Source organism: Rhea americana, unplaced genomic scaffold (assembly GCF_003343005.1).
Source record: "Rhea americana isolate MKP2758 unplaced genomic scaffold, rheAme1 scaffold_44, whole genome shotgun sequence".
NCBI classification, from domain to species: domain Eukaryota; kingdom Metazoa; phylum Chordata; class Aves; order Rheiformes; family Rheidae; genus Rhea; species Rhea americana.
Window position 1 is genome coordinate 4,425,448 of NW_028186579.1, and position 22,022 is coordinate 4,447,469.

Here is a 22,022-nt window from a genome sequence, read left to right on the forward strand (position 1 = left end):
CGGGGCGGGCTCCCCGGGGGTGCGGCGTGTGCCCCGGCTCATGGGCTGGTGCTGCAGGGGCGTCGCCGGGGCCCGGCAGGGCAGGGGCAGCGGCGGGGAGGGGAGGGGAGGGCAGGGGGCTTCCGCGGGGAGCCCTGCGCCGGGAGGCACGGCGCGGCCGTTGGGCGCGCGCCTCCCTCGGCGCGAAGCCGGGCCAGCTCCAGGACAGGTTGCGTTCAGCAGGTAGCAGGGGGGCGCTGCTTAACGCTCCTGTTAGCCCTCAAGGTGAAAGCCTCTCCTAAATAAATAYTAATATCTGTCTCTTTTAGTATCTCCAGCAGATTCCAGTAAGTGCCAGTGAGGCATGGACACAGTTCCTAACAAAGGATTTATTGTCAAAAGACCCTTAAAGAAGGGAAATGTCATTACCTGTGTTTAATGGATGAGGACTGTGATCTACAAAGACAGGAGACCCAGACCCCTTCAAACCAGTAAGAGCTATATTCTGAAATAYCTTTCTTGTGAATTCTGACCCTAAGCTACTGGTCTTAAGGTCACAAGAAGAAGTTGCTAGTCAAGTAAGTGAAACCAGATCTTCTGGCTCGCAGAGTGGTTGGATGATTAGGAGACAGTCTGCTCAGACAGGTCTCTCTCCACCCAGACTCTTAAAGGTGGGTGGTGTTTTCAGAGTATATGGAGCAGGCGCAGTAGGCCAGGACATGATTTAGCCCCCAGTTGCCACAGGGGCAACAGGATCGTAGTATGTGGCAGTTTGTTTGCTATCCTCTTCCTTTCCTCCAAAGGAGAGACGTTTGGAAAAGATTTTGTATAARCTGAAGGGATGAGGACTGTGTGTTGTGGAGCAAGCTTTCCTGTTCTGCACAAAAGATCTGCTGCCATTTGAAAGGATCAAAGATCTTTCATTTAAGTTAATGACAAAGAATGACAGTGAAAAACCCAAGATTCACTTGCTGGCTGATAGGATATTACCTAGTTAGTTGGTAGATACTGGGAATGTTTCCACTGCTTTCACTAGGCTTTGGATTAGAGCCTCTGTGATGCCATGCGTCATTTCTTTMTCTCTAAAATGAGGGTAATTATTTTTCATAGGCTTATTGGGGTGGAAAAAGCRTATTTTTATGAGACTGAGATACTACGCTAAGGTCAACTACAGATGACATAGAAACAAATACAGTCTGCTTTTCTTTGCCCAGTGCTGTAGATAAGAACATGTAGATCCAAGCATATTTTGGATATTCATGTTCCTTTACCTCGTGCAGACTACGACTTACGTTATTTTTCCTCATAGCTGTAAGTGTTTGCAGTGTAATGCTGGAAAGACTGTCAAAATGGCAGCAGCTTGTCTTAAAGTTTCATGCAAAGTTATGCTTCCCTGTAACCTCTGTATTTATTTATTTTTCATCTATATGTACTAAATTAACTTTCAGCAAGGATCCTATGAAGTCCATCTCATAAGTAAAATTTAATGGCTCATGTGTAAAATTTAATGGGTGCTAGTTTTCTGTCATTATAGGAATGTAGCAAGTATGCTATTACATTGAAACCTCCTTTTAAGCTTCCATTACCGTAAAAGGTCGTCTTCTTTGTATCATAAATATTTGTAACTTGTGGTCATAACTACCAGCCTCAAGTCTTGGAATGATACCATCTTAAGTATAACTAAGGTGTAATAAACTTAAATAATTCATAATTTTTCTTCTTGACTTTTTAATAAATGCATGTTTAATGGTCTGGAGTTACTTTAAGCACAGTAATGTTCAATGCAGTCTCTCTCTTTCCATGAAGTTTACCTGACCTCTATAGCTTTCTGGGGCCCAGACAGAGGCTTAAGTACATACTTGTCATTATGCATAGGAATATATCTGTAGTGCCAAAAGAAGGTGCCAAATGAAGTTTATATCAGCTGATATAAACTGTCACAGCTCTGTTGATTTAAATAGGGCCTATGATGTACACAAGTTGAGGATCTGACTCATAGACCTCAATACAACTGTTCACATGTTTAAAGGTAATCAAGGGTATAAGTGTTTGAAGGCTCAGAGCTGATTCACTTGGAATTTTGTCCTAGTAAGAASTGAGCGAAGAGTAGTTCAGTGTAGTAATAGGGAAGTATCCACTGCTAAGACTAAGCTGTTGTAATTTAACTAGCTAATGTCATACTTAAGAAATCACSTTAGAATCTCAGGTGGAGTTATTCAGTTGAAATATCTTTGTAATAGGTAATAGGTAAAGGTTCTGAATTTTTGTACTTCAGATGCTGCTCTTATTTATACTAATGTGAAAACAACCTTTAAATACAGATATAAATATAGTGCACTGAGTGCACTAGCTGATTAAGATTGTCACTATAAATAGCTTTAAGATCATATTTAAGTGCTTGGTCTGATTATATTTCATAATACTTACAGTGAAATTTTGTGCTTAATATAAAAATACTGCCTATGTCATCTGACTCCTTTGATGCACTGCATTAAAATTCCTGTATCTAAGTACATATCAYGGAGTCAACTTCATTGCTTTTCTATTAATAGTTTGAAATTAGGTCACCATTCTTGTAAGGATGAGCTAAGCCTGTACAGCTGATTTTAGAGAAATTATCTTTATTAAAATGTTTGTTTTTTTTCTCATGCTCGCCTACTGTGACACTGTTTYTTATTTATAATCAGTAATTTTACTATCTGTTCTGGCATATGTATTCTATGCTGGCAGATTCTTTTAGATTTGTTTATAGTGACCCCTGCTGCAAAAGATTAAGACTGACATTTCTCTAAACCTCTAAAAAGGCATTTACCCAATTATTTCAGAGTTCAGTTCAAAGAACCAACCAGTTGTAAATTCAAGCTAAGGATATAAAACTTGAAACTCCCTAGTTTGGATTATTTTGAATAAAATTAATCTAATAATGTGAGTCTTTTTTCCTCTCATAAATATGTAGGATTTACTTTCTAATGAAATGCAGTGTAGTTACAAAGTGAAATGCCTTTTTAATGTCCCAGATGTAATGTTTGGTCTCTGTGTTACTGTCTTTGATAGGGTTAGACTCGACACTAATAAATCATTGTCCGAACTCCCATATGTTAATGTTTTTAGAGTTCCAGTCAGGAAAGCACATGCTTAAATTTATCTCTACTCAGGATAGCAAAATAGTAAAAAAGCAGATTAAAGCATATGACTAAGTTTAAACACAGATTACCCCTCAGGTTTCAGAAGGACTTAAGAGTCAGTCTGTTCAAGTATTGTCCTGAATAGAATGAATAGAATACTTTCCCAAGCTTGGGCTTAAAAATTCTTCAGCACAAGGTAAGTCTATATGGTATTTTACAAGCGAAAGATCCATCTGTTCTCTGAGCTGACCAAAACTTATGCTGCCATAGCTAGTGCATCATTCAGTTTGAAATAATAGAACCTGCTAATGGAGAGCGCATGAGCTCCAGCTTTGTGCTGCGCTTGTATAGCTATATGGCTTCCTACCAGTCTGCACGGTGGACAAAATGAGTGTATACATGCTTGCAAAAGACATTTCAGGTGTMTCCACAGTAAAACTCTTTGTCTATATATGATTTTAAGTGTTATCCTCTGTGTGTGTGTACGCACACATGTGTTAGTGTGATGTATWTTTTAAAAGCTGTATTAAACGAACCTTACTTAGGCTGCAAAGCCAAGCAGAAAACCATACTTAGAGCCACTTCAGTAATTGTGGCTCTGCCCATTGTGCAAGTATTTACTGATGAAGGTAGGCATCCCATGGGAAAAACTGAGAATATCATAATGCAATATTCATAAGGTGGCAAAATTAAAATCTTACAGACATCCTGAATTCTCACTATTCTCCCATATTAACTGCTTTATTGTGCAATCTCAATGGCATTCCAATATGTTTGAGTGCAATTTCTGAATTTCTACAGAAAGGTAAAAGCTAAATTGAGGGCAGTTGAATCCTCTATCTTCCACAGTAGCCGTAGTTGAAGATCATAAAATCAGTGAAGTTTGTCATCTTAGTGTAGCAGTGATGGATTCTTGGTCCTTAACATGGTTGGTGGGAAGAAACCTAGCATAGCTCCCCCCCTTTTTTTTTTTTCCCTAGGAGCTAGAAAATTAATACCATATGAAACGTTGGGAGGGAAGGTGAGCCAGTGGGGCCGAGTGATAGGTCTTTCTTTCTCTTTTTTGAGAACTGGAGGGAATCCAGTTCTTCACGATTTTCCCCATAAGGGGACAGGAAATGGGCTGTGGGGGGCAGATGCTAGATTAGTTATGGTATGAGAGAATGCAACGTGGTTCTTGGCCATGTTACAGGAACAYGCAGAGGGTCATATAGTCTGTATTCAGTGTTCATAAAGGAGGTAATCCATATTTCTGTGTCCTACCTCAGTACTTTGGCAGCTCATGAGTTAGCTTCTTCTGCAGCCATTGCTGATCCTTTGGTGATGGTGTGAGCTGAACTATGAGATTTTCATATGTTTTGTTATCATCTTGGCAGACTGACAAAAACTTCCTTAGGAATGCAACACAGAGAATTTTTTTTTATCAGTCTATTTCTCAACAAAAGGTAATCAAATGTAATGAGACAAAGGTATTCAGAGAGGGCCAGAAAGACATGAGAATTCTGCCCATGCCCTGAGCTTGTCAGACCTAGACAGGCCCAGTCCAGAGGTAGGATAACTGCACAAGCCTAAGCTAATAAGCCCTGCTGAGAGGCAGGGTATGTTAGTTTGGGCATGGTGCCATATTAGCATGACTCTACATCTTCCAGACGGAAGCTAGCTTATGTCTGGGCAGCTCAGAGCGTGAGCAGAGCTTGCTTGTATTTGTCTGCACCTGTCTGTGTAGCCTTGCAGAAGAAAAAAACAGTAATTTCCCAATTAAATAGCAAAGGCATCTTGCAAACCAGTGCTGACATAAGAACATCTACCAAAAATGTATATATCCTGTTTCAAAACCTCATCAATTTCCCCTTGTCTGCAAGGCTTGGAAGAGCATGGCCAGTGGTGTAACTGAATCCACTGTCCATCTTTCCAGTAGGCTTTCAAAGTGCTTTTGTAATCCCCATCTGCTTTTAGATTCTTCTGTTCCTTCCTGTCTCRGAATGGACTTCCTGTCTAGATTGAAAAGTCCTTGGGAGAGAGACAATCTCACTAGTTGTATTTGTACAAAAATACAGTGTGACAGCATCCTCATCTGTGCCTTTTACTCCTAGACGCTGTTGTGTGTCTAGCAGTGATATGGGTAATCTGTGCTAAATAACTGTTTGATTTGGGACTGACAGAAATTTTAATCAGCAAAAGCAGAGGTCTATCAGAAAATAATTTTTACCACATTTAGAATTACCATATTTTCTACTTGACATCCAGACAAAGCACTAATATTTTTGTGTGGCAGTGATGCTTGTAAATGAAAGCTCCAGGTCACTGGTTAATTTTGCTACTACAACAAGTTTATTGGTGTAGTTAGACAGTCAGACCTTAACTTTAGCCCATGTCCTGCCTATCTAAAATGCAGATCTGGCCTCTGCAACTGCAGAGTTTGAGTGCCTCACATTCTTTAATGTATTTATCATGCGTTTGTTCAAAGTGGGTGCCCTCTGTGCTTAGATCCTAGGTACCACTAGGAAGAAGACACAGGAACAAGCTTTCTTAGTCTAGCATCAGACAACTGAACCTATTGGCCATTGCTGTGAAGTTGCTCTGTGCATGTGTACAACAGCTTTATTTTACATGTGGACAAGGCAGGATTCATGGCCCATGTGATATATGCAGTCATGCARTCACATGGCCCTGTGCATATATGCAGTCAATCTGAAACATTGAACTTGCTCCATGTGGGCAGGAATAATTTATTCTAAGAGCATGTTTGAAGAGCTGCTGAATTGCTTCAAAATCACTTGTATTTATCCTCTCAACCTTACTGTTTCCTGATTTTGGAGGACCAAGGCACAGACAAAATAAGAGATTTATCCAAAGGTACACAGCCGTATCCCGCATCTTCAAAGTCCACTGATGTTCCATACAGCATTTCTTAACTGTGCAGCTGCGCAGAGTAGGATAGTTTGGCACTTCTCCTCACTCATCCTGGCAGACATTTTGCAGAATTGCTACTGAAGCTCTGCTACTTGTTAATACTTCCAACATATATATGTAAGGAAATGGAAAAGAAATAAGGCAAATCTTAGAGAAGGTTAAGGGATACCGAAGGATGTTTAGACTGTGTAGCTATGGTTCTTGGATTGCCAGATACATTTAGTTCAAACATTAAGGTCTATTCAGAATTAGACATGAACAGCAGCTCTGAGATTTCTAGTGGGTAATTCTACGTTGAATTTCTGTAAATAAGCATGCTTAAGATTATGGTGAACATTTTTAGTAGGCTGTATAACAGTTCTTTGCAAGCCATCACATTTGGGGGGAAGCTAGTCAGAATTAAAGCACTCCACTCAAAGTTAGTTAACAGAAATAGCAAAACCCTTTATTCCTGTAGTTATGCACATAAAAGCATTTTCCCTATTTATTTACCATTATTTGTCAGAGACAAATCAGAATTTACAAAACAGACTTTTGTTTGGATACATGGAAGGATAGAAAGGATATAATGTATCTGTATTCTCTCTTGGCATTTCTTTTTCTGTAGTTTCCTTTGTTTATAGAAGCACCTAGGTCAAGACCTTCAGCAGTCATAAGGCCATGTGTCTTGTTACAGACTAATTAAATGTATCACTTCTGAAAGCAGGAGATGATGATGTCAGGTAGAGTGGCCACAAAACATGTTCTGTTATTCCCATCTGTTCAAATAGAGGTTTAAGTGCTTACAAATTGATCAGATGCTTTCAGCAAGATATGAAAAGGGTAGATATAGGGAACATTAATCTAAACCTCAGATTCAGTTTCCTCCTCTGCTGCAAATGTCCTGTGTGACCTTTGATGAGTTATTCTTTATATGCTTCAGTTCTTCATCAGTAAAATGGGCTACTAACAATGTTTCGTAGAAGGGCATGTGAGGATAAATTATGATATGTATTAGTACATAAAGGGGGCTACGTAAGAGTATTARTTTTAAGTAACTAGGAGTTATCCAAACCTAGAAGGCACTAGCACTTTGTCATGGTGGTAGAGGGCAATAGAAAACATCATTTCCATCTGTAAATTGAATATTTTGACATTTGTTTTCGTTAAGAATTAAAAATCAAAATATTGAAAAGTTCTGCAATATAAACTTCAAGAAGTCCTTTGTTTTGTAAGTTAATAAAATCTAGAAGTAAATCTTTTCATTCCAGTTTAAAAGACATAATAACATAAAAGTTAAAACTTTCCAGTCCTCTCAGAATTAATCTTATTGTTACATTCTATTTGGAAACATTGAATATGTTGTCATTTTTTGGTGCCTTTTTTAATGGAAAATTCCTATTATAAAAATTTTAGCTAGTCGTAGTCAGTGCATACACAGACAATATCTGATGTTTGCTACTTGTCTGTTACTTACTGGCACAGCAGGTTATACAGAAGTACCCAAACAGCTCCAACCAAGCAATCTGTGGATTTCTTTGAAACAAGAAGTTTGTGTATAATCAAAACTTAGTCATAGTACTAGATATCATGACACAAATGGTCATTTATAGAACTTCATTTCTCATAAGAATTTCCTCTGTTTCCCATCTTCAAGAGGAAGCATGCTTTAAAATTTAACAGATTCTACTCTAAGAGTTTTTTTCGTGGATATGGTCAAGTCCAAATAACTATAAAGATCAAAATGAGAGTCWCTTAAGGCCTCTGTCACATGCCTGAAATCCCACTGTCTTCAGCAGAGCTGTGGTTGAGGATTGATCAGTCTGTTCCCAGGTTTGAGCTGAGAAAGACACTGCTCTTCGCTGATATGAAAGATTTTTTTCTTTTCTTTAGATCCAGCAGTTCTGCGATCGATTATTGCAGCCAACAACTACCACTGGAATATCATGCTAGGCCATGATGTGGCCTTCCCATAGTGAAGTTATAGCTTGTTTTCTGACTGTGGTTCTATGATTTAAGGACTTTTACTAGTATGGAAGCCTGCAATTTTGCTAAAAGTACTTTGTAGATAGTTCTGTTAGTAATCCTAGTGACCATTCTTTTAAAATAATTATGATCAGTCTTGAAGATTCAGTCACAGTATCTGTTCAGTTTGAAGTGCATACAGTATTTTGTAGCCAGGCCAAACTTTGGAGGTAATGTAAACATATTTAATGCCTGATCTACGCTGACTTTGAAGCAATGTTGTTAGGTTCAAGACACAGTGATCCAGCAACTCTGCTTTAATAGTAATAACAAACYTAGAAAATGGACAGTTTCGTTGCTTGTTTTTGTCTTTCTTATTCTGTACCAYAGCAGATCGTTCATTCTCTGACAAGAAGTTTCAGAAATTCCAGTGAATGGAGAATGTTGACATATAAAACTTAGCTGCTATTTCTGTAAAATAACTATATATAGCCAGATGTAATTGCTTCTCTAAATAAAGTACCAGTGAACACATTACAAGATTAAAGAGGAACTTTGAGCTTCTATCACATCTATTTGATGACTCCTACCCATATACACTATGACTTTGCAGTCATAGTTCTGCAATGCCATGCAACTTAATTAGGATATGCTTGACATATTACACTTACCACATTCCTAAATGAAGTGTTCTTCCATTAGCAGTGAGCTAGCTGCTTAGTTCTCATTTTAGCTGCCTACTTCAGCTTTCATGGGTGAAGAAAAGTATGTTCATTTCGCTGAATACTGTAATGCTGTATGTAATACTGTAATGCAATTGCTTGTTATTAGTAATTTATCGTTAAGATTTGTGAATCCATAATAAAGCATTTAGGTGATGTGGGGATTTGGATGCAGTATTTAGATCATATTATTTTGAAAGTTGCAGTCTTTAAAAAAAGTCTCTTTAAAGTGGCAATTACAGACAGTAAAAGTGAGGTAATTTGCTAGAAGATAGGATCAGAAGTGAGGTATTACTAAATGTATGATCAGTCTTTGAGAGGCAAGATGTTAATAAATAGCCTGAAGACCATTTTGCAGGTTGGAAGGGACACTAGTTAAATAATTTGGAGGATACATTTACAATAATYTCAACAATCTCTGCCATTCGGTAAAGGAGAGGAACTACTGCCTGTTAACTGTGTGGTTTTTGTTTACTAATTCTGGAAAAACTAAAAAGCCTGCTCATCCTTTATATGTCTTACTGGTAGGGACTTAGCAAGTTTACATGCAAGGAGTACGGAGCATACCTACCTAAGGGTTTGAAAGTCCTTTGATTTTTCTTTTCTAATCTGTCAATATTTAGATTAATTTGTCTTTGCATATGAACCTTCAGGAAAGAATACAAATCTATTTCTATGAAATACCTTTTCCTGATTCAGTCCTTTTACTATTATTGTTGTTACTACTATTTGTACTTTCRTATCATCTGGGAGCCACTGTGATGGAGCAGTATCCTACCATGCTGTGCACCAAAAAGTAGATCGTGTGTTTGTAGGTGTCACAGTAAAGGAAAATTTTAAGTTCTGAACAACTATGGGTAGATTGGCATATGTCTCCAGGGAACTCACAAGGATAAGGGCAGCACAGGAAAAACACTAAAGTATTTGAATTAAAATGTARGAAAGGAGCTTTGCCTGCTTGTAGTAGAGAGTGACCAGAGGTGCACATTGATGTCACTTATGAATGAACCACTGTAGATAGAATGGGGATGGGCTGTGTAGGAACCTGAAAGTGAAAATCAGCAGTGCGAATTTATGAGAAAAGGAATAAATTATGAGAGCAAGCAGTATGCTGTCATAGGCAAAGCTTTGGCAAACACCCACACAGATCCTTATAGCATTCTGAATGAATAGGAGTGCTGCAGGATTGCATCTATCACAGCCAAAAAGGCAGTATGTTGCTCAACTGTAAATTGGACAGGCTGTGATTGAAGATTTTACTGCTGAAGAATTCAGCAAGGCAAACTGTGGAGACAGTTCAGAGTAGATGATGATGCTTGTGTTATTAGACCTGACAGTAGTGTGACAAGAAAGCAGATAACAAAGAAGGTTCACTGTAAGAAACAAAATCATACTAACTTTTTTGTTTTGCCTCTTCGTATTTGAATGTTTGCAGCAATTCAACGTTAGTTCCCCAAAGTACAGACATTTTTGTTCTCAATTTGTCGTCAGACAAAATGACAATACGTAATAACCCATACTTCAGTAGTGTTGCTTATTTATAAGCAACACTTATTTATAGTTACAACAGTAATAAATATTTTTGATGATCAATAAACCAATAYCACAATAGTGTCCCAAATGTAAATACACACAATGCCAAAGAATACTGACACTACTTCCCCTTTAACCTCTCATTTGTAGCCCGACTCCACTACTCTGTTTCTTTTATTTCTTCTTCCCTTTTCTCTCCCAGAGGTACAATGAATTAACATATATGACTGCTCCACTGGAAAACTGAGAAAAATAGGGATGTGAGCTGCCTAAGTTTTCTGTTCCTAGAGTGACAGCTCTTCTCCATCTCCTCATCAAGAGTGCCAAAGCAGAGCTGTTGTGCACAGAGCAGAATACAAAAGAGGAAACTAAGAATAGTTCTATACTTCAGAGATCTGAAGAATAAGGATGTTCCTGTATCAGCTCATGATGCAGCACTCTACTAACAGGTCTTTTCTAACAGATAGATCAGATGGGCTGAGTAGTTAATGATAGAAAAGACCACACGGTTCCTAAAACTTCATAGCCTTTGTCCTGAAGATTTTGTAGGTTAGATAGGTTGGATGTAGGTAGATAGGTTAGATGATATATTTTTATATCAGTACAATAAATATTCTAATGTTGTTACTCACAGTCACTACCAGTACTAAATACAGGCTGGGCTCTGACTCTGATCCTTTATGTGTAGAAACATTATTTTAGCACCACTTTTCACCAGTCCAAGAAAAGTTTTATGGTCAAACTACTAGTTTACTACAAACAGATGAAATTGATGATTGCTACAAGGTAGGCTATTATTAGTCATTATCAGGCAAACTGAATCTAGCAAAAGTTGCTTTAATATGGATGATTAYCAGTTTCACATTTGAAGGCTATCATAGGAATGCAGGAAAATAATATAAGTATATATACTCATTTACTCTTAGATCAGTCACAAACTCTTCTAAGCTTTTGCCTGCTTTGTGTACTGCCTGCTTTGTTTGCTGGTAGTGCTGGGTCTAGGTTTTGGCATAGATGATCAGTAGAACCACTCTCCCATGTATTCATGCACAGATCTCTTCTCCCAGTTTGAGAAAACWCTTCTCTATAAAGCATCTTTATGAAAAAGATTAACTAGTAGGTTGAAACACAGAGGTGCAATCCCAGTGTTTGGCCCATTAAATAGGGAGGTACTGAGGGAGCTTCTTGTAGAGTTTGGAAGGGCCCTTCATAGAATTAAATAATTTTCCATTTAGTTTCCTAGGAGGACTTTGGGAAGCCCTCTTGTAAAGCAGAATGATATAGGTAGATACTTTGAGCAGCTGTTTGAAGGACAAATCTGGAAAGCATTCTTATCCGTGAAAATTCCAGTGAACATACTTTACTTTAAATCATACAGTATGGATTAATCTTGTAGTTCTTATCTGTTGAGAATGGAACATTTATACCTTTCCATTAATGTGATTTTTCCCCATGGAATGTCTTTTTCAATGAGAACTCTTGGTCTGCATAATATTGTTGGTCTGGTGTTTCTTGGCATGTTTCCTCTTTAATGGCAGAGGTCTAATTAACTGCTTATTCAGAGTCTCCCTGATCTTCAGCTGAAGCTCCCTGACACACTCATGTCAAATGAAGACATGAGTCTCCATGTCAGACTTCATGATATAGTACTCATGTCTCCAAAACAGCTATAACTACTGGTTGTCTTCTAATGTAAACAAGCACTCACTAAGTTAGGAAAAAAAATATCTCTAAGTGGTATTTCAGATAGCTCAGTAACATTGAGAATTATATTATCATCCACTTCATGCAATCCACTGATAACCAAGAAAGAGAAGAAAACCGTCAACATTTCCTGTTCCACATAATGATGCACTGTCCTTATGTGGAAAGGCATGAGTGGCAATATCTCACAGCTTCCTGACTTCAAACATCTATCTGAAAGCTATGTCTCATCAGCAGATTTGTATTACCAAAGTAAGCAGTATTAATGCTTCAGTGAAAGACTTTTAACTGTTCCATTAATGGCCTAACGTTGAAATACGATTCAGTTTTTATCACCAAAATCCCAGACYTCAAATATTTCAAYTCCTTCTCTCCTGCATATTTTCTCCTGCTTTTCTATTTTCCTGATAGGTATTTGCATGGATCTAAACATAGGATAAAGGCCTAAATTTCTAAATAAGCAGGCATCATCTGAACTCTTTACAAAATTTACAAAACAGAGCTAACCGAAATTAGGTATTGGAATTCATTACATCTCAATAAAGTGCTGTAAGTTTTATGAGGCGCTAAGTATAATGGGAGCCCAGCTGATCTCATCATCAGCCCTGGAGAGAACTTATTATTTAGATATGTAAATACATTTGAAATTGTTAGCTTCTGTCTCTTTAGGCTGATAAGTAGAAGAAATCCAAGCAAAGTTTTCTTGAGCAAAATGTCTCATTTAAAACTCCTAACTTTGAAACAATTATATTGATTTTTTCCAGGCTTGGCATGTGTCAGATCATAACAAAATTAAAGAAAGACAAACAAAATAGGTGTGATGTTTCTGTTCTCTGCCATTACTGAAATATTCAGGCATAAAATATGCTACTGAAACATCTGATGAGAGTTATGTTTTTAATCARCGTATAACTCAAAAATGTTTGGAATGACATTACTCAAACTTTTTTTTATAAAAAAGTTATGAAATACTAGAAAAGAAGTAAGTCCAAAAGAWGTAAAGCTTTGAAAAGATATGAGAATATCAGCACAGACTTGGAAAAATGTATTAGAAGTAAGATGAAATTCCACTTTGATTATACAAGATAACAGCTGCTTCTGCAATAATAGATACTTATTAAATAAAAGAAAGATTACAATTTTAAGCTTGATTTTTATACATACAGACTTCCTACTGCATATAACAGCATTGTGTATTTTGGAGTAGGTTTAAGCTACCTCCATATGTTGGAGGAAGATGTATTCTGCAAACACTGTTCCTTTAATTTATAAACATGCATTTATCCTAATACATAAAGTAATAACATATGGAATCAGGCTAAATGCAGTGTGAAAATTTGAAATATACATTGGTGCATAAAAGCACAAAACAGAAATCTCCTTACTTTGAAAAGGATACAAGGGTATGCAAATGTCACTATAAGCAATCAAATTAAAATAAGTTAAATTGGGAAAAGTGAAAGTGAAGCAGTGAATACTACACGATTCAAATGAATGTATATATTTTATTACTTATTTTCTGAAGAGTAATGAGATACTGGGAAGACTGTGATACCTACAAGAATAATTGTAGTAGTAGAAGTAATTCAAAAGAAGAAATGCTAATATATTCTATTTGCTGTTTTTTCAAGCATCACATGTAGTCCTCTAGATGCAGTTAATTTTTTGCACTTCCACTAAGGATGGGTGAAGACTACCAGATTTCCTACATTCAGGTAGCATGGCAAAACCACTGATACTGAACAGCTCCCAAGGGACTCTTTCATTTATATTGATATTAGAAATGGAAAGTGTTTTTTTGGTGAATAGCACTGCAGAAGAATGCTATGCCCTTATAATTAAATATACACATATATTTTCATCAAGTTGTGTTGATAGTTATGTCCAGAACAAAAAATAAATACACAATGATTTTACTAATATTTAATCTTTTTAAAAGATACACTGTAACTAATCTAATTTGAACATTTTATTTACTAGACTGAAGTTACAAGACTACTTGGAAATAATCATTCATACAACTCTTCCTATCTTGGATTTGTTAAGAGTCAGCAATCMTATATTTGATTTGTTTGGAACAACCACCTATTTGACTTTAGAAGAGCAGCGTAAAGGGAAGCACCCTCCTATTAGTTTGTTTAGGTTCAGATAACAAGTAACCCSCCACATGGCTGTATAAGATTTAGATTAAGACAGTCAACTCTCACACATTTATTTTGGAGCATTTCTTTCCTTAAAAAAAAAAAATCCCTTTTATATGAAAACTTAAGTTCTATGACAGATTATTTTAAGTTGAGAGCTAGCATGATTTCAGATACTGAACATYGTAATTTATAGTATTGCACCTGCCCCTCCACCCCCAAAATGCTTGATATGTCCAGAAGCTGAAATATTTGTGATTTATGGTAGAGAGGGAAAGGACGTGACTTAGAAGTTGTCTGCTAAACRCAGGTAAATTTAGACTAATTTTTAAATGTACTTAGATAAAAAAAATTTTAAAAGTTGTTTTCCTTGATTTTTCAAAAGGAGGAAAAACTGTTTTCAAACTAGATCCAATTAAAAAATTATTTTTCTTTATAGAACAGCTATCAAATTCTAAAATGAAAGTGTTGTAAGAGTCAAGAAGGATGCTGTAAAGACATGTGAATGTTTTGTAGAAAGCTGGGAGGTTATATAAGTACAATCATTAATTAAGTAATACTAACTCAAATCCTTAGGGCTTTGCTCAGGCTCAGAAGTACACTACTAACTTTAATAGCAGTGAATCATGCTTTATCTTGCAGAAAGGGTTCTGCTTCATAGAATCACAGTCTTTGTTTTTTACCCCTCTCGTGCTGTATTAGAAGAGACTGGGATTATGTTTAAGGAAGAAGTTCTTTGTGTTGATTTCATTATGAGAGCTTCTACAATATAGTACAGAAAAGACTACGAAAAAGAGATGAAGCTTTTAGCTGGACAGATAGTGTGAGGTGGATGCATRGTGGGCGTGTAAATGCGGAAGAATAACAGAGTATGACAAATCACAACTACACCCACAAACATAGAGAGGGAAAAGAAAAGTAAAATAAACTGTGGGGGAGTAATTATGGCCAGCTGATCCCTTAAGTCTTCATTCCTCATGTGAACTCTGAAGTCATGAGTCATGTTTGTTTAGTGGTCAAATGTTTTCTATTCTGCATTTGCCAGCAGAGGTCCATAATGTGTGAGCAYGTGCGAAAAGACCTTTCTGTCTGTCCACACCTTAAAATTTTGTCCAGATACACTCTGCTGACGTGTTCTTACTTGTCCACCACCTGATACCAACCATGTATGTTCGCATTGACTCCTTTCTTTTGCTTATGTGAAGTATGTTAGAGAATTAACCATTGTGGGAGTGTTCCCATCTTAGAAAGTTTAAAGTGCCACCTAAAGCAGGAAAATTCTGACATTTCATATTAYGTAATGTGCACATACACAAGCCTTTTGGGGCTTTTGCTATCATTGTATCTCATTAACAAAGCCAGATAGAAAACAAAGCTCAGTATGTCATACATGCCCTGAGTGGCAATACTGCAAATACTGTAAATCATTAAATCACTTCCTTATTTTTGTATTACTTTYTCAGTTTAGAAAGTTTGATTTCTTGAACACTGCAGTGGGAAGAGGCTGGTGGAAGCTGATATCATGAGATATAACTTTTATTAATGACTCCTTTAATGGTTTAAGCAGGTGATTAGGATGACATTCTCAAAATAGTCCACTTGAGATACCTAAGATACCTCAAATCAGATACTCCACAATTAAAGCACTCAACATTCAGAGTCACTTCCAAAATGTAGCCCTTTAATCACTCTCCTTTTTCATCCTCCTCTCTGCAAAGTGGCAATAATACCTACTTGTGAAAAGCATTTTCTTTTTATATTTAATTGATACCACTGAACTGATGCATCATTTAAAATCATCAAAAATTACTGAAAAGTCTGAAGAAAATACTGAAAGTCACAGCTTGGACACACTTACTACTCAGCTGCAATTTATCAACTGTGAAATGAATTTGCCTTGGAGTGTCACCTGTAATAGTGACACATACTGAAAGTTTTCTAGGGGACAGTTAGATGAATCCTAGCAATGTCTCAATAAAGTGCATATACACTGCCAATATTGTAAGGAACATTACATATTACATTCAGTAATGGCTATGCATACAAAGTTACTCTGACTCAGAGCTTCCCTTATTTTAAAAAWTTTTTTTAGTATACTGACTAAACGTTAGCTCAATACATTATTTAAATGACTGTTTCCTTTGATTATGAGGCAGATGCCCAATCTAGAAGCACCAAAGTTTAACTTCTGGGGTAGATCACCTGTTCTAGATTCTGATCTCAGTTAAAAAACTAAGCTTCCTCATTGTAATTAATGGAGCTTTTTTTCTATATGAAATTTGTGTAATTAGAGTAACAGTGTGTCCTCCCCAACACCAGTAACTCRAATCCCTTAACATTTTACAAGATAGCTGCAAGACGAGTTAAATTGTCATTGATACAAACACCTGTCTCTGTTTACTTAAGCAAAACAGTGGGCCTTCCGGAGTTGCAGCTCGTTCTTATGGAGGGAATTTGCTGTATCTTGCCATGTGCTTTATGGTGGACACTTTCTGTAGTGTACTAGGAAGTTGAGGGAAAATTCCATTTCCTGGAAGTGCTCAGATTCCTTGGGAGAATACCTTTCTGGGAGGTCCACCTCAAACAGGGAAGAGTTTCCCATAGGAACAATACTGTAGTATTATACTGATACGAATAAAGTAGAAATAAGAGCAAAAGCCATCAGGAGTATGGCTAAATGACAGCCAATCCCAAAATGCATGAGGTGTCCATCCTCAGGGAAGCTGTGACAATAGATACTACCTGAGGATCAGCTTTTGTATAAGAGGAATTGCAGTCAGCACTGAACTATTGGATACCTGGCAGAGAAGAAAGGAATGAAAAGGCCCCATCTTCTTCATTACTTACTCTATATTTTCTTCTTATGATACAGATAATGAATGCAGGCAGCATATATAGTGCTTTTTCTTTGTACTGCTCAAGACAGCAATGCCAGAAAAGCAAGAAGGGAGTTCCTGTTCCTTTCTTTTTCTGGTCCTAATGCAGGGAATAAGTTTCACCTTTAGAAAAACACTACTTCTGAGGCTCATCCTATGTGAATGGAGAGGCTGACTGAGGGCAGGAGTGCTCTSTTGCAACCTGATCTGCTTCACAGTTCTCTCCAAGGTGGTGCAGCTCCTCATCACTCTGTCCCCAAATTATTCCCAGCATGCACAACTAATCATTGAATCAGAATATATTATACTCCAGAGCAATGTCAGCAAACTGCAAGCTTTCTTGTCCAAGAAGCCTGTTTTAAATTCTCCAGTGAGGGCTGAAAACCAAATGTGATTGGTACAGAACAGATCTGGGTTTTACTGTGCACAAGTTTCTCCAGCAACTCCATGTCTAGAATAGTAACAATCCTATGACCTGCAAGCCCATAGTGAATGCTGCCAAAATGTACTAGACCAAGTCTAAGCCTATGTTTGGGATATATTTCCAGTGTAGAGATAGTGCTGTATTTTACCAGAGAGCTGCTACAGTGCTAGAGCTTTTTATACCAGTATAATAAAGTCACAATCCACAAGCAAAAAATGAAAAAAATATACTGGTACGAGTCCCTGGCACAGCTGTGTTTGTCTGGGCTCATACTGCTTTGCAGCTCTGACAAGGTAAGCCAGAGGTCTGTAGTCTAGATATGACCTAAGCATATGTTCTGTAGCTGGAGGTATGTTTTTGTAGCACATGCAGATATGCTTGACCTGGCTTTAATCTATCTAGCTCAGATAAGAACTGCCAGGAAGGTATGATATCATGGATTTCAGTCTTGGCTAGCAAACCAGGTACATACCTGAGATCATAAGCTAACTAGCAGACACCGCACCAAAGTCACCATGCCACTATGTCTGCCAGAACTAGGTACCTTAACGCTGCAGATCCTGCAAACCCATATCAGCTGCAATGCAGATACAGTCTGAGAGTTTTCTYCCCAGCAAAAGCTAACAAACTGAGGCACAGTTTAATATGTTCTTTTAAAAGAAGCTGCGAAGAGTACCAAAAGTATAATTAAACTAAAGAGAGTCGGAGAGCGTTAATCACACATTGAAAAGATCTCTTTTGCTAAGACATTTCACAGAGAATATTAGGAGTGCCTTAAGTAACTTCCTCAGGTACGTGCTTTGCAATGAAGAATAAATTACTAGGGAACTGGCTGGACACAAGAGAAGCTGTCAGAATGGTGTTGGCAGTTTGACCAAGCTCAGTGAAACTGGGCTTTTTCTTCACCTTTAGAAAAGAAGAATTAGCTATTGGGGTACCCAAAAGATCTTCTGCAGCATGRTAAGAGTGAAAATGTTCTTGAGGATGCATATTCATTAACTGTGTGTCCAGAGTTAAATATCTAAATAATAATTTGACTTTCAAAGATATTCAGCATTCACTGGCAGTCTTTGATTCTAGTGATTTCATGCCAGGAAGCGGCTGCACTAATACTCAACTATTCCTGTTATATAAGCAGATCCGTTAAGTTCAAAGGAATTCAGTGGAAGTTCAGAGTTCATGTTAGTGAACATCTTCACATRCACAATGCTTTGAAAACATTCATGTCTAGCATGGAAGTGTGGATTCAGAACCAAAATTCCTCATATTTCCTAAAGTTTGTAAGTTGGGGTCTAGCTTTTATTTTCATTTTTGACAYAGAGATGTTTCAGAAAATCTCTCCTTCCATGCAAGCCTGATTCTTTTGCATATTTGAATATCTGTTTTACATAAGAAATGATGCTCCTTTAAAAAAGAAAGCAAAACAAAGTCCCTTCTCATTCTTTCAGACTATGTACCTGGAAAAACCTGAAATATGCCAACAATTCTCAAAGATTTAAGTAGTGCTTCAGAAAGCACTAGAAATTGACATATGCATCACTTTTGAAAAGACAAAGATAGGTATATTCCCCTACCTTACTTGCTATTGATCACCTATTTGACCATTTGGACTGTTGGGGAGAGAAGAGGAAAAAAAAAAAAAAAAAAAAAAAAAAAAAAACTTTTGCCTCTTGAAAACCCAGTCAAGCTATCCATCAACCTTGGGCAAGAACACCTCAAAAGCAGTTGGAATTGTGGCGGTAATAATTGAATAAAGCCCATTAAAAGTTCTGAAAGGATCTTACACACTCATTCCACCAGATAGTGCTGTTTCTCCACAGAGCTATTTAGGCTTCCTAGGCCATGGAAAGGTCAGGGGCTGACTCAAGGTAACAAATACTGCCGACGGCAGGCTAGTTCCCTCCATTTCACTGCCACTGTAAATGAAACGGGAAGCAGAGGCTGAAAGGGATTTGAAGGAGTAAAAGATGTATTGAATTGCAGATGACAGCTTGCTGTTGTTTCCATTGCTATCTGCTACAAGTTTAATGTGTTCTTGTTCCTAAATTAAGAATGCAAATAGATGCACATGCAAATATACTGTGCTTTTATGATCTTTTGGGAGTATTTTCCTTACAACGTTCAGAACACCCTGACTATACAGTTGTCTGCCAAGTAGTTGTTTCGACTGAGGTAACACTATTGAGAAAATCAAATCACAAATCTGCAAACACTCCTACAGATGAGCAGCATAGGCCTTGAGAAGTCCTGGCACAAAACTATGTGTATTTTGGTCTCCCAGGCAAAGAATCCTGAGCAGAAGGACGTAGCTAGCAGAAGCTACTCTGGGGGAGTAAATCGATTTTCTTAACCAGTCCTGAATGTGTGTACCCTGTAGCCAGATTCTAGGCCCTTCATGTTCTTTTAAAAGAAGCTGGGAAGAATATAGTAAGTATAATTACTATAGGATGTAGTTTACTAGTCTGCTGTARTTTTTGTACCAGAATACAGAAATGCAGGTAGAATGCTTTCTCTTGCCTTTCTGCAGCAGAAATATGGCATGTCCTATGTCCTGTTGTTTTTACTCTCTAACTAAATAGAAGGAATAGCATTTGCTCTTTAACTCCTTAAGAACCAAATCCTTCTGAACAGTAAGAGAAGAGAAAATAAAATCATGCAAACAACTAAACGCTTAAAAATCTACCTGGTTAAAAATGATGCCTACAGCTGGAATGCTCTTTATTGTCTGTTAGGTAAAAATAATTTTTGAGACAGTTGTGCYGATTTTTTTGTTGATGAAAACTTTGTAGGGAGTACCTGAATGTTGTTCATTTTATCTGAGTTAATTGGATTTTAAAAGTATTGTTCAGGGGTCTTTTGGTAAATTAAAAACTGCCTTAATGTTAAAAGCTCACTCTTGACATAGACATGCTTTCTGAAAGTTTATTAAAATATATATGTATACAATGAAGGAAATTAAATTAATATAATGAAGGAAARCAGTGTAGGGTATGTGCACAGATATTTTCCTAATCAATATAAGGGCGGAATTGCCTGATCCTAATGAGCTTGTTAGCTCTCATTCATGCAAGCAGTCTCCTTACAAAAAATTAATTGTGAAACCAAACTTTATCTTGTGTCAGTGCACGGAAAAATACGGATGAATCAAAGTAGACATCAGAGCCTACATAAATATGCAGTAGCCCATGTAGATTACATACATAATTTTCCAAAAATAAGATTATTTTATATTATTTTATACATTATTTGTGTAAATGTCTATTATTTAGACTTTTGTACAATACAGATGTGATCTCACAGAGACACCAGGTCATTAAACTCACCATGGAAACTGTGTTTATTTAAGTCTCACCTCGGGCATTCAGAATATATGCATAGTTGAGTGTCTTAAAAAATAAATAGGAAAAAAATGAAATGGTGTAAATAGGAAAAAATCAAATGGTGTATCCATTCAGCTTTAATRTTTTCTAATGTCTAAAAAATATTTTCCTGAATTAACTGTAATTCAGAAATGTAAACAGATCCAAAGGAAAGATTTAGTTGCCTAGGAATTCATTCTGACACATTAAAATTAAGACCATGTAGCTTGGTGTATARTACTGTATGCGCTAGGTTGCCATTGGGAGTGGAAGGGAGAGGAGGAGTAATTCCTGTACTTGTGATGTGGCCTGTGAGTACAAAGCTTTACAGAAATAACGCTGTAGATGTATCACAGCTGTCTGTGAGCGAGTCCAGGAAACACTGATTTGTGGAGGAAGACATTTCCTGTAATTGGCTCCATATCACTGCTCTGCATCAGAAGATTGTACTTGAGGATTGTCAAAATGATAATGAACGTGGAAATTTTAGTGTACTTCTGCTTTTACTAGTAGTTTAAGCAGCAATAGGCACCAAAAAGGCTTTCTTCCATTAATGTGAATGCTGTCATGACCCTTAGGCRTCATTAGTACAGTGTCCTTTATCTGGAAACTGCTCTGGAAGCACAGATCCTGGAGCTATTTTATCAGCTCCAAATATGATGCCTGTCCCTGAGCCATTACTTTTGGAAATCCATAATTATCTGTTCTTTGCTGTCCAGTCAGGAATTCAAGATGCAGATCAAGGATTTGGCGCTAACCTTTTAAATCCTCACTTGACTGGATCCAGGYAACCAGGTACTTCTTTTTCTGTTCTGTGACTCTTTGAAGCACCCCAGCTCTTGCTGGAGCTGGCCCAAGATTTCTCTTCCTAGTGTATTAAAGTGAATTTGAATCTTTACTAAATCTCGTAAAAGGCCTTTCTCACAAAAGACTGGCAAAACGATAGCTAAAAATGAGTAAGCCAGCAATGATTTTCACCGAAGGAAGCCATGTAGACCCCAAGTCTACGTACGTTTGTTCTTGGGAGCAGACAGCTGTGCCGTAGCTAGTCCCTGGTTATTCCATACAGCGTGCAGGGACACGGTGATGAAGACGACTCCAGTGTYACACGGCGTGTAGACAGGCTCGGCAACGCGCTAACTAGCCGCTTTCGCAGTATTGTTCCTTTCAGCACCCCAAGCACCGCGGCGACTGCCCACGGCACCTGCGGTCGGTGCCTCGGGGAGGCCGCAGGCGGCCGGGGGGGGGGCGAGGTGGGGGCGAGGTGAGGCCCGGCCGGGCGGGCGCCGCCGAGGCAGGTGG